This window comes from Leucoraja erinacea, chromosome 28, assembly GCF_028641065.1.
Source record: "Leucoraja erinacea ecotype New England chromosome 28, Leri_hhj_1, whole genome shotgun sequence".
Lineage (NCBI taxonomy): Eukaryota > Metazoa > Chordata > Chondrichthyes > Rajiformes > Rajidae > Leucoraja > Leucoraja erinaceus.
In genome coordinates, this window is record NC_073404.1 from 4,639,620 (window position 1) to 4,654,915 (window position 15,296).

The window sequence follows — 15,296 nt, forward strand, 5'->3', positions numbered from 1 at the left end:
GTGGGATTTATAAACCGGTGGTTGCACACTCAATAATTACATTTTCAGGTTGTGATTTTCGTGCAGCAACCCAGCAGCAGTCAGCATCACACCGTCAGGCTACGTAAAGCAGCCCTTGTGATGTTGGTTGGTACCTGTGGAGATAGACAGTAACCTTGTCAGTGATTACTCACGGACTAACTGAAGCAAGAAGGGGATTTGAACTCATGACTCTTTCCTTGCTGTTTCAGACTAGCGCTGTCCTGTGCTCTGGTGGGTGTGTTCTGCTGGCTTCCAGTGTGTATGCTCGCCATCGTGACAATCTTATCTCCCCAGCGGTATGCAGTGTAAGAGATAGAGGATTTGTGTGTGTAGCCGGTTGTGTGTGCAGACAACAGCAGGTGAGTGTGTGACCGTTCCATGTGTATTATGAGATTCTCTCGGTCTGTGTGGCCACCTCACTATCATATGTGGCGCTGAGATCACGGCATGCTGTGTGTGGCATTTATGTGTGTGTGTGGTTGCACACTCAATAATTGTGTGTGTGTGGTGTGTGATTTTGTGTGCAGCAACCCAGCAGTCAGTCATATGACATCACACCGTCTTGCTCACGTAAAGCAGCACGGTGTGATGTTGCCGTTGGCTACCGGTGGAGGGGGTAGAACCCAATGTCGGGAGTAAAGCGCTATGCTATAACGGAACGACCAAACAGGGGGGGGTTCACAACAATCTCCAAATAAGCTCTGAACTACATACGTTGGGGGGCATGGGGTGTGCCTTTTTGTACTATTATTGTTTGTTTGCTTGTTTTGTGTGTATGTGTGTGTGTGTATATGCATGTATATGTATGAGATATATATGTGTGTGTGTGTGTGTGTGTGTGTATGTATGTGTGTATGCAAACCCGAGACCAAGGCAACGCCGAGAAATGAGAACCAGAGCACATCGCTTTAAGGTGCGGGGGGGGAGGATTTACTAGGAACCTGAGGGGTAACGTTTTGACACAAAGGGTGGAGCGAGCTGCTGGAGGAAGTGGGCCATATCTATGATGTGGGCCAAAGACGTACTGGTGGGACTAGTGTAGATGGGGCATCTTGGTCAGCATGAGCACGTTGGGCCAAAGGGCCTGTTTCCCTGCTGTATGTCTCTGTGTCTCTATGAGTCTAATGGTGTTGTAAAGGTCTGGGTTGGCTGCGAAGGTTTGGATGATAATTATTCTAACTATCGGCTGAACGGGGCCAAGATTAACGAGCTGCAGGCCGAGGTGCGAATGACAAAGTGGTTTAGGTGTTGTCCGGAGAGATTCTCTACTTTATGGATTAATGCTTTCATCAATCAGGAAGCAGCCGGCCGGGCAGGGTGATGTGTGTATCTATGGGCCGTGCGCTGGGGGAAGGCCAGGGGCAGTGTGGGAGGTGGGCAGCAAGCAGGCCCATCCATCGACCAGCCATCCTTGTACACCCTCGCGCCTATGCAAGCCTCCTGCTTGTAGTCCCCGTATCCTGCACATGTACCCTGCTACAGACATACAGCACGGAAACAGGCCCTTCAGCCCAACTTGCCCAAGCCTGCCAACATGTCCTATCCATGCTAGTCCCACCTGCCTGCATTTGACCCATATCATAGAATCATATAGAATGGAAACAGGCCCTTCAGCCCAACTTGCCCACGCCTGCCAACATGTCCTATCCATGCTAGTCCCACCTGCCTGCATTTGGCCCATATCATAGAATCATATAGAATGGAAACAGGCCCTTCAGCCCAACTTGCCCACGTCGGCCAATATGTCCTATCCATGCTAGTCCCACCTGCCTGCATTTGACCCATATCATAGAATCATATAGAATGGAAACAGGCCCTTCATCCCAACTTGCCCACGCCGGCCAACATGTCCTGTGCATGTAGCGAAAAGCTTTTCACTGTACCTCGGTACATGTGACAATAAACTAAGCTAGACTAACCCTGTGGCAATTGAGGTCAGCATCTAGTATCCAATCCCCCTCCACCCAATGTCATTCGAAGGATTCATTTCTTTCAGATGTTTTCTACATTTTTCACTCAAGGAATCAAATGGAAAAAAATAAAATCCTTGCCAGTAAATTCCCAATAATAAAAGAAAGACACAAAATGCTGGAGTAACTCAGTGGCACAGGCAGCATCTCGAGTCGAGACCCTTCTTCAGACTGAGAGTCGGGAGAGAGGGAAAGTAGAGATATGGAAGCGTGAGGTGTGAAAATGAGAGATCAAAGTGGATGAAGCTCGAGGAAGATATAGAACGGATCAGTGTTAGCTGAAGGGAAGGTGACAACGAGGCATGCAATCCGTAACATTTAATCAGGGCAGTGAAACTAGTCGGAGAACTGGGATAGGGGAGGGGTGAAACGAGAGGGAAAGCAAGGGTTACATGCCGAGACAAAATTATCACTGACATGTTTTGGGCTGTGTGTGTGTGTCTGATTGGAGATTTGCCTGGAGCCAGCTGGCTTGTTCTTCACTGAATTGATCTGCTTAGCCCACACACTGTTTGGAAAGCCAGAGAGAGTCTCTGCCTGACAGCTCCCACCCACCATGTCTACATGTTCCAATTGAGATAGAGATTGAGCTTTTTGTTTAAAGAACAACGTTGGAACCTAACAAGAGGAAGAAACCGCAGATAGACACAAAATGCTGGAGCAACCCAGTGGGACAGGTAGCGTCTCTGGAGGGAAGGACTGGCTGACGTTTCGGGTAGAGAACCTTCTTCAGACTGGGTCGAGATGGGTCGAGCCCCGAAACGTCATCCAGTCCTTCCATCCGGGGATGCTGCCTGCCCCACTGAGTTACTCCAGCATTTTGTGTCTATCTTCATCTTAAAATCATACGGGTTGGTAGATTAACGATCCATCCTAAACGGTGTGAGTGGTAGAATCTGGAGGGGCTGAGCATGAGTTGGTGTAAAGAATAAAGAAAATCGAATTAAGTGTACGTGAGTGGCTGGTGGGCAGGTGGACTGGATGGGCTGCAGGGTCTGTGTTATGTCTCACCGTGACTTCAGTTTAGAGATACGATTGAACCGTTGAATTGACTAGATGGGCCGAATGGCCCAATTCTGCCCCGAGAACTTATGAACTTATTTTGTTTAGGGGCGAGTGGAATCAAGGGATATGGGGAGAAGGCAGGCACGGGTTATTGATTGGGGACGATCAGCCATGATCACAGTGAATGGGGGTGCTGGCTCAAAGGGCCGAATGGCCTCCTGCTGCAACTATTTTCTAGGTTTCTATGTTTAGAGATACAGCGCGGAAACAAGCCCACTGTGTCCGCGCCGCCCAGCGGCCCCGTACACTAGCTCTATCCTACGCACTGCACAATTTACAATTTTTACCGAAGCTAAATTAAGCCACAAACCCGCACGTCTTTGGAGTGTGGCAGGAAACCGGAGCACCCGGAGAAAACCCACGCGGGTCCTAGAGAGAACGTACAAACTCCGCACAGACAGCGCCCATAGTCTTTAAAATAAGGGCGGCACGGTGGCGCAGCGGTGGAGTTGCCGCCCTACAGCGTCGGAGACCTGGGTCTTTGGCTGTGTCAGGCAGAAACTCTACCGCTGCCTATCCCTGGTTTCAGGATGTCGCTGGCATTGAAAATCTACATCCCAGCGTGCCAATTTGTTTTCACTGCTATTATAAGCTGCGGTTCTGGGGGGAGGGGGGGGGGGGGGGGGGGGGGGGGAGGGGAATGGATGAGGGGGGCCACAGCGGGTCCTTGAAGCCTAATGACATCCTGAAAGTTGCTTTAATGCACCGTGGGCTGAGCGAATGATCAGTAATGCCTCGAAAATGCGACGCTGATTACAGGATGTGGAGAGCCCGCCTGTCAATATGCAGCTTGATGGCCTCACTGTTCGAGGCAAGTCCTCCAGGAAGGATTCGGAGTTTCTTCATCAATATGCAGCGTCCCATTGGGTCTGAAGTGGTGCCACTTCGGAACCGTGGCTGCTGCAAAGTCCTAACGAGGGCACAAAAGGGGGGGGGGGGGGGGGGGGGGGGGGCGGACGCTGTCTGTTCTGTCCCGACGCACGGCTTAACGACGTGAACCTTTCCTCCCCTCCTCCGCGAGGCAGGTCCCGGGGCTGGTGGGGTGACGGGGAGGGCTCGTTTTTATAATGCAGAGCCTCTCACAGTGGGGTTTACACAGTCGTGGTGCTTCATCCATGAGCTCAGTCAAGGGGGGGGGAAGTGGGAGAGGGGATGGGGAGGAGGGAGAGGGGGGGGGGGGAGGGGAGGGAGAGGGGGGGGAGGGGAGGGGAGAGAGGGGGGGGGAGGGGAGGGCGTGGGAATGCAGGGAGCGCATCTGGAGGGTGGAAACGAGAAGGAATGGAAATGGAGGCTGGAGAGGGTCCGGAGGTATGAGAGAGATGGGGAGTGGGGGTGGGCGGGGCAGGGTGTGGGAGTGGCGGCTGCTTGTAATCGGGGGCGGGGAGGGGGGAGAAAGCTGGAAGAGTGGTGGGGATGGGACAAAGCTAGGTAAGTGATAGGTTTCAGTTTAGTTTATTGTCACATGTGCTGAGGTACATTGAAAAGCTGAGGGAATAATGTTTAGTGCAAGGTTAAGTCAGCAAAGTCCAATCCGAGGGTCACCCATGAGGTGGACAGTAGTTCAGCACTGCCCTCTGGTTGCGGTGGGATGATTCAGTTGCCTGATAACAACTGGGAAGAAACTGTCCCTGATAAATGGACGCAGGTTTAGTTTATTTTATTTTTTAGTTTAGAGATACAGCGTGGAAACAGGCCCTTCGGCCCACGGAGTCCGTGCCAACCGGCGTTCCATAGAAACATAGAAAATAGGTGCAGGAGGAGGCCATTCGGCCTTCGAGCCAGCACCGCCATTCATTGTGATCATGGCTGATCGTCCCCTATCAATAACCCGTGCCTGCCTTCTCCCCATATCCCTTGACTCCACTAGCCCCTAGAGCTCTATCTAACTCTCTCTTAAATCCATCCAGTGACTTGGCCTCCACTGCCCTCTGTGGCAGGGAATTCCATAAATTCACAACTCTCTGGGTGAAAAAGTTTTTTCTCACCTCAGTCTTAAATGACCTCCCCTTTATTCTAAGACTGTGGCCCCTGGTTCTTGCCCAACATTGGGAACATTTTTCCTGCATCTAGCTTGTCCAATCCTTTTATAATTGTATAAGTTTCTATACGATCCTTCTAAACTCCAGTGAATACAAGCCTAGTCTTTTCAATCTTTCCTCATATGACAGTCACGCCATCCCAGGGATCAATCTCGTGAACCTACGCTGCACTGCCTCAATCACAAGGCTGTCCTTCCTCAAATTAGGAGACCAAAACTGTACACAATACTCCAGATGTGGTCTCACCAGAGCCCTTTACAACTGCAGAAGAACCTCTTTACTCCTATACTGAAATGCTCTTGTTATGAAGGCCAACATCCCATTAGCTTTCTTCACTGGCTGCTGTACCTGCACCCTGCACACTGTTCCCTGTACACTAAAGTTGACACCCTCCCCTAACCTAGCTTTATCCATCTGCAGCTTGCCAGAGTCACACATAGCACTAATTCCCCACCTAAGAAGAAGGCCTTTGAAGTGAATATTTTGTGCCCGTCTCCGCACATCCAAGGCGGTGGGTGGTCACACAGGGAGAACTGAGATGCATCTTTGCTTTGGCTGTGGCTCCATCCGTTCTCAACAACTCTTTGATCGACTTCAAACCAGCGGGGGAAACCTAAGCTGCCCGTTTCAAAACGTCCGCACCTAAACATAAACTGCTGTGAGCAGGTGACAGGTCACAGAGGTCAGGGCTCCCGGTTCAAGTAGCCTGGAATGAAATACAGGATGAGTAGGAAGGAACTGCAGATGCTGGTTTACACCGAAGATCGACACAAACTGCTGGAGTAACTCGGGGGGGACATGCAGCACCTCTGGAGAGAAGGAATGGGTGAATTTTTAGGGTCGAGACCCTTCTTCAGACAGGGAGTCAGGACAGAGGGAGTTCAGAGATATAGAAGGCTAAGGTGTGAAAATGACTGATCAGAGTAGATGGTGGTAAGGAAATATAGAATGGTTCATTGTTGGCTGAGGGGAATGTGGCAACGAGGCGACAGACAGTAAGAATAAGGGGTAAGCCATTTAGAACGGGGACAAGGAAGCACTTCTTCACACAGAGAGGTGTGAGTCTGTGGAATTCTCTGCCTCAGAGGGCGGTGGAGGCTGGTTCTCTGGATACTTTCAAGAGGCTGCTAGATAGGGCTCTCAAAGGTAGCGGAGTCAGGGGACATGGGGAGAAGGCAGGAATGGGGTACAGATTGGGGATGATCAGCCATGATCACATCGACGGGCCGAATGGCCTACTCCTGCACCTATTGTCTATTGTCTATTGTCTATTGTCTATTGAGAGGGGCAAGGTCTAAAGAAGATACACAGGGCAGGTTCTCACACACAGAGGGCGGTGAGTGCCTGGAACATGCTGACAGGAGGCAGATAAGATAGTGGCATTTAAGAGACTTTTGGCTCATGACCCGAAACGTCACCTAATCCGTTTCTCCAGAGAAGCTGCCTGGCCCGTTGAGTTACTCCAGCATCTTTGGATAGACTCATGGATATGCAGGGAATGGAAGGATACGGATCATGTGCCGGTAGTTAAGTGATGGTCTGGGCATCATGTTCGGCACAGACATTGTGGGCCGAAGGGCCAGTTCTTGTGCTGTACTTGACCTCTGGTCCACATTTGTGGTTAATTATATCACTGGAGGATGACAAATCTTGGGAGAGACTAAGGCGCTTCTGTTTTTCTGGAGAATTGCATAGACTGTGGGGAGATTTCATTGAGGTGTTTAAAATGATGAGTGGGATATGGTAGACACAAAACGCTGGATTAACTCAGTGGCTCAGGCAGCATCTCTGGAGAAAAGGAACAGGTGACTCTTCAGGTTGAGACACTTCCCTCGTTTTCAAGAGAGAGTTAGATTTAGCTCCTAGGGCTAACGGAATCATAGAAGCATAGAAATTAGGTGCAGGAGTAGGCCATTCGGCCCTTCGGCCCTTCGAGCCTGCACTGCCATTCAATATGATCATGGCTGATCATCCAACTCAGTATCCCGTACCTGCCTTCTCTCCATACCCCCTGATCCCCTTAGCCACAAGGGCCACATCCAACTCCCTCTTAAATATAGCCAATGAACTGGCCTCAACTACCCTCTGTGGCAGAGAGTTCCAGAGATTCACCACTCTCTGTGTGAAAAAAGTTCTTCTCATCTCGGTTTTAAAGGATTTCCCCCTTATCCTTAAGCTGTGACCCCTTGTCCTGGACTTCCCTAACATTGGGAACAATGATCCCATAATCAAGGGATATGGGGAGAAAGCAGGAATGGGGTACTAATTTTGGATGATCAGCCATGATCATATTGAATGGCGGTGCTATCTCGAAGGGCTGAATGGCCTACACCTGCACCTATTTTCTATGTTTCAGACTGAGAGTCAAGGGAGAGGTAAACTAGAGGCATGAAAAGGTACAGAACAAACCAGAGCCGGCACCAATGACCAAGGAAAGGTGGAGCACACAAAGATCCATTGTTGGCTGTGGAAGAGGTTAAAAAAAAGGTCAGGCAGCACCTCTGGAGAAATGGAATAGGCGACCCGAAATGTCACCTGATCTTTTTCTCCAGAGATGCTGCCTGACCCATTGAGTTACTCCAGCATTTTGTGTCTTATCTTCAAACTTAAGCACAATTCTTGATTAATTCGGGTGTCAGGGGTTATGGGGAGAAGGCAGAAGAATGGGGTTGAGTGGGAAAGATAGATCAGCCATGGTTGAATGGCGGAGTAGACTTGACGGGCCGAATGGCCTCATTCTGCTCCTATAACACGAACATATGAAGAATAGGTGGAGCAAATAGAAAGATTATGGACTATGGACACATTAGCCTTAGCAACTGGTACACAAAAATGCTGGAGAAACTCAGCGGGTGCAGCAGCATCTATGGAGCGAAGGAAATAGGCAACGTTTCGTCCCGAAACGTTGCCTATTTCCTTCGCTCCATAGATGCTGCTGCACCCGCTGAGTTTCTCCAGCATTTTTGTGTACCTTCGCTTTTCCAGCATCTGCAGTTCCTTCTTAAAGCCTTAGCAACTGGATCGATGATTAGAAGACAGATTTAACGCAGTGGATACAAGGATGAAAGGGCAGGGAGGAACTGCAGATGCTGATTTACACCGAAGATAGACACAAAATGCTGGAGTAACTCAGCGGGGACAGGCAGCATCTCTCAATAGAAGGAATGGGTGACGTTTCGGGTCGAGACCCTTCTTCAGACCCTTCAAGGATGAAAGGGTGTGGAGGACAAAATATTGACTTCAGTACTTCAAGGAGTGATGTGGAACTCACCCGGAGGGGAGGATAATATGGGGACAGCTGCAGAAACATTTTCCCACCAGCACTAAACAGTCTCCCTACACTAAACCACTTATGCAAAGGTGATACTTTGTTTAGAATGAATTATGATTACAACCCCTTTAGTTAAAAAAAAGAATTGGATAGTGGAATTCAATGCAGGTGACTGAGGGGAAAATGGGTCAGAGATGTTTGTAATAGATCGTATCAGTGCAACACGAATACAATCCCTGTGTCACAATAGACATCATATTACATTGGCCTTTCATAAAACATTGAATTGGATTGAACTGACGGAGGAGCTAATGTGTAAGACGGAACTGCAGATGCTGGTTTAAATCGAAGGTAGACACAAAGTGCCGGAGTAACTCTGCGGGACAGGCAGCATCTCTGGAGAGAAGGAACAGGTGACGTTTTGGGTCGAGACCTGATGTCAGTCAGCCCTGACTCTCAGTCTGAAGAAGGGTCTCAACCCGAAACGTCACCCGTTCCTTCTCTCCAGAGATGCTCCCCTGTGTGGCTGAGTTACTCCAGCATTTTGTGTCTACCTTACTCAGAGAGGCTATTCGTTTTTAACCTGCAATATTTTAAAGTTCCGTCTTTTGAGTGGCACCGTTGGTCAGGAGCGGTGCTATCTCATTTATTAGGAGGCCTTCACCGTGTTAAAACCGAGGCCCTGCTGTGGACGTGATGTGGAAACGTTTTATGGTTTAAAAAGAAATTAGAGAACAGCAAGGCACTGGGTGTGTTAGTTAATCATCCTGTCATTGTCATATGAATAATACTAATGAAGCACTTGCATCAGTCTCAGCAGCAATGCCTGGACAGACTCGGATGTATGGTGCCACAGCTGACTTGTGGCCTTCATCATTATCCATCCAGCCCAGACCTACAATGACTTTTATGGGTTTGAGATGAGAGGGGAAAGATTGAATAGGAACCTGAGGGGCAACATTGTCACGCCAAGGGTGGTGGGCGTATGGAATGAGCTGCCGGAGGAGATAGTTGAGGCAGGTACTATCGCAACATTTTAGTTTAGTTCAGTTTAGTTTAGAGATACAACGCGGAACCGGAAGCAGGTCCTTCGGTCCGCCGAGCCCATGCCGACCAGCGATCCCCGCACACCAGCACTAACCTACACACACTCGGGATGATTTACAATTTTTACTAAAGGCAATTAACCTATAAACCTGTACGTCTTTGAAGAGTGGGTGGAAACCGGAGCTCCCGGAGAAAACCCACGCAGGGCACGGGGAGAACGTACAAACTCCGAACAGACAGCACCAGTGGTCAAGATCGCACCCGGCTCTCTGGCGCTGTGAGGCAGCAACTCTACCGCTGCGCCACCGTGCCGGCCAAAAGACACTTGAACAGGGTACAGCTCCGGCAACTGGTGATCCAGCATCTATCTTAAACTGAACAAAATTACGAGAGTGTACTTGATAATCCCTCCCCCCATCCAACACACAACAAAAGCTTTTCACTGACAATAGACTAAACTAAATGGAACCATCCTCGACCCTGCCACATGAACCATGTTCTATCTCCCACATTAAAGTGGCAACAGAGGCTGTTGAAGATGGAGTCTTGGGCTCCAATGCAACCCCGTTGCTGCCTCTTCCTAGAAGGCCAAGGTTGCCCAAAGGTCAGGGAATAGTCTTCAAAAGAAACCGCGGAGATCTTAAACGGAGATCAAGGTGTCCCACTGCCAGAGGCTGGGTGTGGAGAAGATGCCCATGTTTAGAATGTTGCCGTTTCAGGCCACATGGTGGTGCAGCGGTAGAGTTGCTGCCTGACAGCGCCAGAGACCCAGGGTCGATCCTGACTACGGGCGCTGTCTGCACGGAGTTTGTACGTACTCCGCGTGGCTGCACGGGTTTTCTCCTGGCGCTCTGCTCCCCCCCCACAATCCAAGATGTCCGGGTTTGTGGGTTAATTGTCTTCCGTAATGGTCTTTTGTAAATGTAAGATGCAGCACAGAACGCCACAGGAGATCCTTCTTCCCTGTGGCTATCAAACTGTACAACTCCTCCCCCTTCTGTCGTGGGGTAGACTGACTCCCCCCCCCCCCCCCCCCCCCAATCTTTACACATCCCCAACCCAGAACTTTCCACGTCATTTTAATTTCATGTTCCATGTATCTTGGTATGTTTTATGACTGTTTGCAGACCAATTTCCCTCCTGGGAAAATTACCATATCATAAATTGTCCCTAATGTATAGGATAGAGCTAGTGTACAGAGTGATCGCTGGTCAGCACGGACTAGATGGGTCGAAGGGCCTGTTTCCACGCAGTATCTCTAAAGTCTAAATGGGTCTGTATTTCAGTTACAATATTCTCACTCACATATATTCATTAATGTATGATTGGTATATTCACTCTGATTATTTCCAAATTCAGTTTCCATGAACTAGCAATAAAATTATTCTTCGATGCATTCTTCGATACATTAACAAATTAAAGGCATCAATTATAATAACTGGTACAAGAGTGCTTTGCCTTCAGAATTATGTGCTCATCGATCATACTGTAGTTCCAAAAATCAGCATGTTTCATTTTCATCATTCCATGCTCTTAATATTTTTAAAAGCTTTTAATAGATGCCATAAAAGAGACAGCCAAGGTTTAGAGCATTTTTGTCCAGAACTGTTGGCATCAATGGGCGGCACAGTGACGCAGCGGGTAGAGCTGCTGCCTCATAGCGCCAGAGACCCGGGCTCGATCCTGATATCTGTGGAGTTTGCTCGTTCCCCTTGTGACTGCGTGGGTTTCCTCCGGGTGCTCCGGTTTCCTCCCACATCCTAAAGACGTGCGGGTTTGTGGATTAATTGGCCCTCTGTAACCTGGTTCCGTAGTGTGTCGGGAGTGGATGAGAAAGTGGGATAACATAGAACTAGGGTGAATGGGTGATCGCTGGTCAGTGCGGACTCGGAGAGCCGAAGGGCCTGTTTCCGTGCTGTATCTCGAAATGAAACAAAATCAGGGTATTTTGTGCCAATCAGCCTCCCAACAGGGACATAAGAATGGCAAGCTAAGAGGCCATCGGGTCTTTGTACTTGCTCTGCCCTTCAGAAACTGGTTTTAATAAGTAACAAGGAACTGCAGATGCTGGTTATTACACAAAGGGCCACAAAGTGCTGGAATAACGTTAGACTTTAGACATACAGCGTGGAAACAGGCGCTTCTGTCACCGAGCCCGCGCCGGCCAACGACCACTCCGTACACGAGCAATGTCCTACGCACATTAGGGACAACTTACAACTTCACAGAAGCCACAATTAACCTACAAATCCCTTTGGAGTGTGGGAGGAAACCGGAGCACCCAGAGAAAACCCACACAGTCACAGGGAGTTTTGATATGCTTTAAAACTTTGATATGTCATAACATCATTTGCTAATAACTGATTTACCGCTCCATTTATCCCTACTAGTTTTTAGCTTATTTAGTTTCGAGATACAGTGTGGAAACAGGCCCTTCAGCCCACCGAGTCCATGCCGCCCAGCAATCCCTGGATATTAACACTACCCTACACACACAAAGGACAATTTTTATACCAGGCCAATCAACCTGTAAACCTGTACGTCTTTGGAGTGTGGGAGGAAACCGGAGCACCCGGAGAAAACCCAAGCAGTCACAGGGAGAACGTATAAATACCATACCGACAGCACCCATAGTCGGGATCGAAACCGGGTCTCTGACGCTGTGAGGCAGCAATTTTACTGCTGCGCCGCCTCTAGCATCTCAGCAGAACATGGATAGGTGACGTTTCAGGTCGGGTACCTTCTGAAGCCTGAAATGCCTGAGTAACTCGGCAGGCCAGGCAACATCTTTGTAGAACATGGATAGGGGACGTTTTGGGCCGGGATGCTTCTTCACACTGAGGGGGTCCCAGTTTGTAGTTCTGTGGTGTGGCTAGTTCACGGCTCCTGTCCCTCCCCTCATCTCCCAGCAGACGTGCGTGTACCCAGCGCTCCTAAATATAGCGTGCAGGAAAGAACTGCAGATGCGGGTTTAAATCGAAGATCGACACAAAATTCTGGAGTAACACGGTGGGCTGAAGGGCCTGTTTCCGCACTGTATCTCTAAAGTTCAAAGTAAAGTCTAAAGGAATATACCTTGAGATAAAGAAAACTATTCTGATTTTTAAAAAGACGCAAAGCGCTGGAGTAACTCAGCGGGTCAGGCAGCATCTCTGTAGACCATGGATACATGGCGTTTCGGCCCTGACCCATAATACCTATCCATTTTCTCCAGAGACGTTACCTGAGCCGCTGTTACTCCAGCACTTTGTGCCTGATTTTGTACACCAGAATCTACTGTTCCTTATCTAAATCTTCGCTGATGTTACTGTTTGTATTGAAGACCAAGTGAAGATTACAATTGTCGAGTGGTTTGAAGATGGAGGATACTGAGATCACGGATCTAGCGTGAGAGTGAAGTTGTGTGAAAACTAGTGTAAATGTAACCTCCACAGGGATACGGACCAGAATTGGGCAAATAGAACTACATAGATGGGCCGAAGGGCCTGTTTCTCTGCTGTATGACTGATTGATTGTGAATGATGGTGGAAGTGAGCGTGAGGGAGGGTTTGAGGGTGTGTTAGTGAATGAGGGTGATTATTTTGCGTATGTACGTGTGTCTGTGCGTGTGCCCGCGTGTGTGCATATGTGTAGCCGTAAAATGCTGGAGTAACTCGGCGGGACAGGCAGCATCTCTGGAGAGAAGGAATTGGCGAAATTTTGGGTCGAGACCCTTCTTCAGACTGATGTCAGGGGAAGGGGCGGGACAAAGATAGAATGTAGTCGGAGACAGGAAGACCAGTGGGAGAACTGGGGAGAGAGAGAGAGAGCAAGGGCTATCTGAAGTTAGAGAAGTCAATGTTCATTCCGCTGGGGTGTAAGCTACACAAGCGAAATATGAGGTGTTGTTTCTCCAATTTGCGCTGGGCCTCACTCTGACAATGGAGACAATGACAATGCCCAGGACAGAAAGAACAGATTGGGAATGGGAGGGGGAGTATGTGTGTGTGTGCATGTGTGCGCATGTGTGTGTGTGTGTGTGAGCACACGCATGTGTGTACACGCATGTGTGTGTGTGTGTGTGTAGACGCATGTGTGTACACGCATGTGTGTGTGCGCGCGTGTGCCTCTGTGTGTGTATGTGTGCGTGTGTGTGCCTGTGTGTGTGTGCATGTGTGTGCATGTGTGTGTGTGTGTGAGCACATGCATGTGTGTACACGCATGTGTGTGTGTGTGTGTGTGTAGACGCATGTGTGTACACGCATGTGTGTGTGCGTGCGTGCGTGTGTGTGTGCGTGCGTGCGTGAGTGTGCGTGCGTGTGTGTGCATGCGTGTGTGTGTATTTGTGGAGCTGTATCCCATCTGTCTGCCAGATAGCTAGGAGAGAGGAAACAAGCAGAGAAGTGTAAGGTCTGTCACAAGTCTATGCAGGCAGTGACAGCTTTACAGGGGAAAACAGGGAGATTCATTGTGTAGATAAAATCTATTAAAACCTCACCTTTCCCACATAGCCTGACAACCTTTTCTACTGTAAATTGCCATTGTCACAATGGTGCTTAGAATGAAAACCACCCATGTTAAGCTGGTTCACTGTAGTCATGACCTTCTCCCAGTGGAGATGCTGCAGATGGTGTCTGATTATGCCTTACAGCGCCAGAGGCCTAGATTCATGGATACAGGCCCCTTTTCCATACCGCCCAACAAGCCCCATCTGCACTGTAAATTGTCCCTAGTGTGTGTAGGATAGTGTAAATGTGAGGGGATGGCTGGTCTGATTGGTGTCTGTGCAATTGCAATGCCTTTAGATTGGAGAGACATAGCATGGAAACAGGCCCTTCGGCCCACCGAGTCCACGCCGGCCACCGATCACTGTTTCTATGTTATCTGCAAACCCGCACGTTCTTGGGATGTGGGAGGAAACCGGAGCACCCGGTGGAAACCCACGCGGCCACAGGGAGCACGTGCAAACTCCACACTGACAGCAGCCGAGGTCAGGATTGAACTCTGCAACTGTGAGGTAGCAGTTCCACCTGCTGCACCATTATGCCGTGTGTTTATATTGACAATGTTCATGATAGCTGTAACAGCAGCATCCAGGAATGAAACATAAAGATAAGGACAGGGGATAGGACCTAGAAAGATGGGCTGAATTACTTCTCCTTACCATGAAAACACCAGAAGTGATCTTCTTTGCCGATGTTCACTGCCTGGAGGAACAGATTATTATTTCATGGGTGACACCGTCTTGCAGCGGGTAGAGCTGCAGCCTCGCAGCACAGAGACCTGGGTTCGATCCTGACCTCTGGTGCTGTCTGTGTGGAGTTTACACGTGACCACCACGCAAACCAACCTCCCTTCCAGTGGCTCCATCTGCACTTCACCCGCTGCCTCGGCAAGGCCAGCAGCCTAAAACAAGGCCCAGTCTCTCCCCAGCCACTCCCTCTTCTCCCCTCTCCCATCTGGCAAGAGGCACAGAAGTGTGAAAACACACACGCCCAGATTCAGGACCAGTTTCTTCCCAGCTGTTATCAGGCAACTGAACCATCCTACCACCAACTAGAGTCATAACCTACCATCTACCTCATTGGAGGGTGGCACGGTGGCACAGCGGTAGAGTTGCTGCCTTACAGCGCCAGAGACCCGGGTTCAATCCTGGCCACAAAGGCGCTGCCTGTTCGAGATTGTATGTTCTGCCTGTGACCACGTGGGCTTTCTCCAGGAGTTCCAGCTTCCTCCCACACTCCAAAAACGTGCAGGTTTGTAGGTTAATTGGCTTCAGTAAAATTGTAAATTGTCCCTGGTGTGTACGATAATGTTAGTGTACGGGGTGATCACTGTTCGGCGTGGGCTCAGTGGAGCAACGGGCCTGTTTCCGTGCTGTATCTCTAAAGTAAAGTAAAGGAT

At 49.4% G+C, this 15,296-nt stretch overlaps 1 protein-coding gene across 1 annotated transcript in view; it reads left to right on the forward strand.

The window, feature by feature from the left end:
* The window catches only part of LOC129710529 (LHFPL tetraspan subfamily member 7 protein), a 221,720-nt gene that overhangs the window by 123,548 nt on the left and 82,876 nt on the right, over positions 1-15,296 (forward strand). The gene's annotated exons all lie outside the window — the stretch shown is intronic.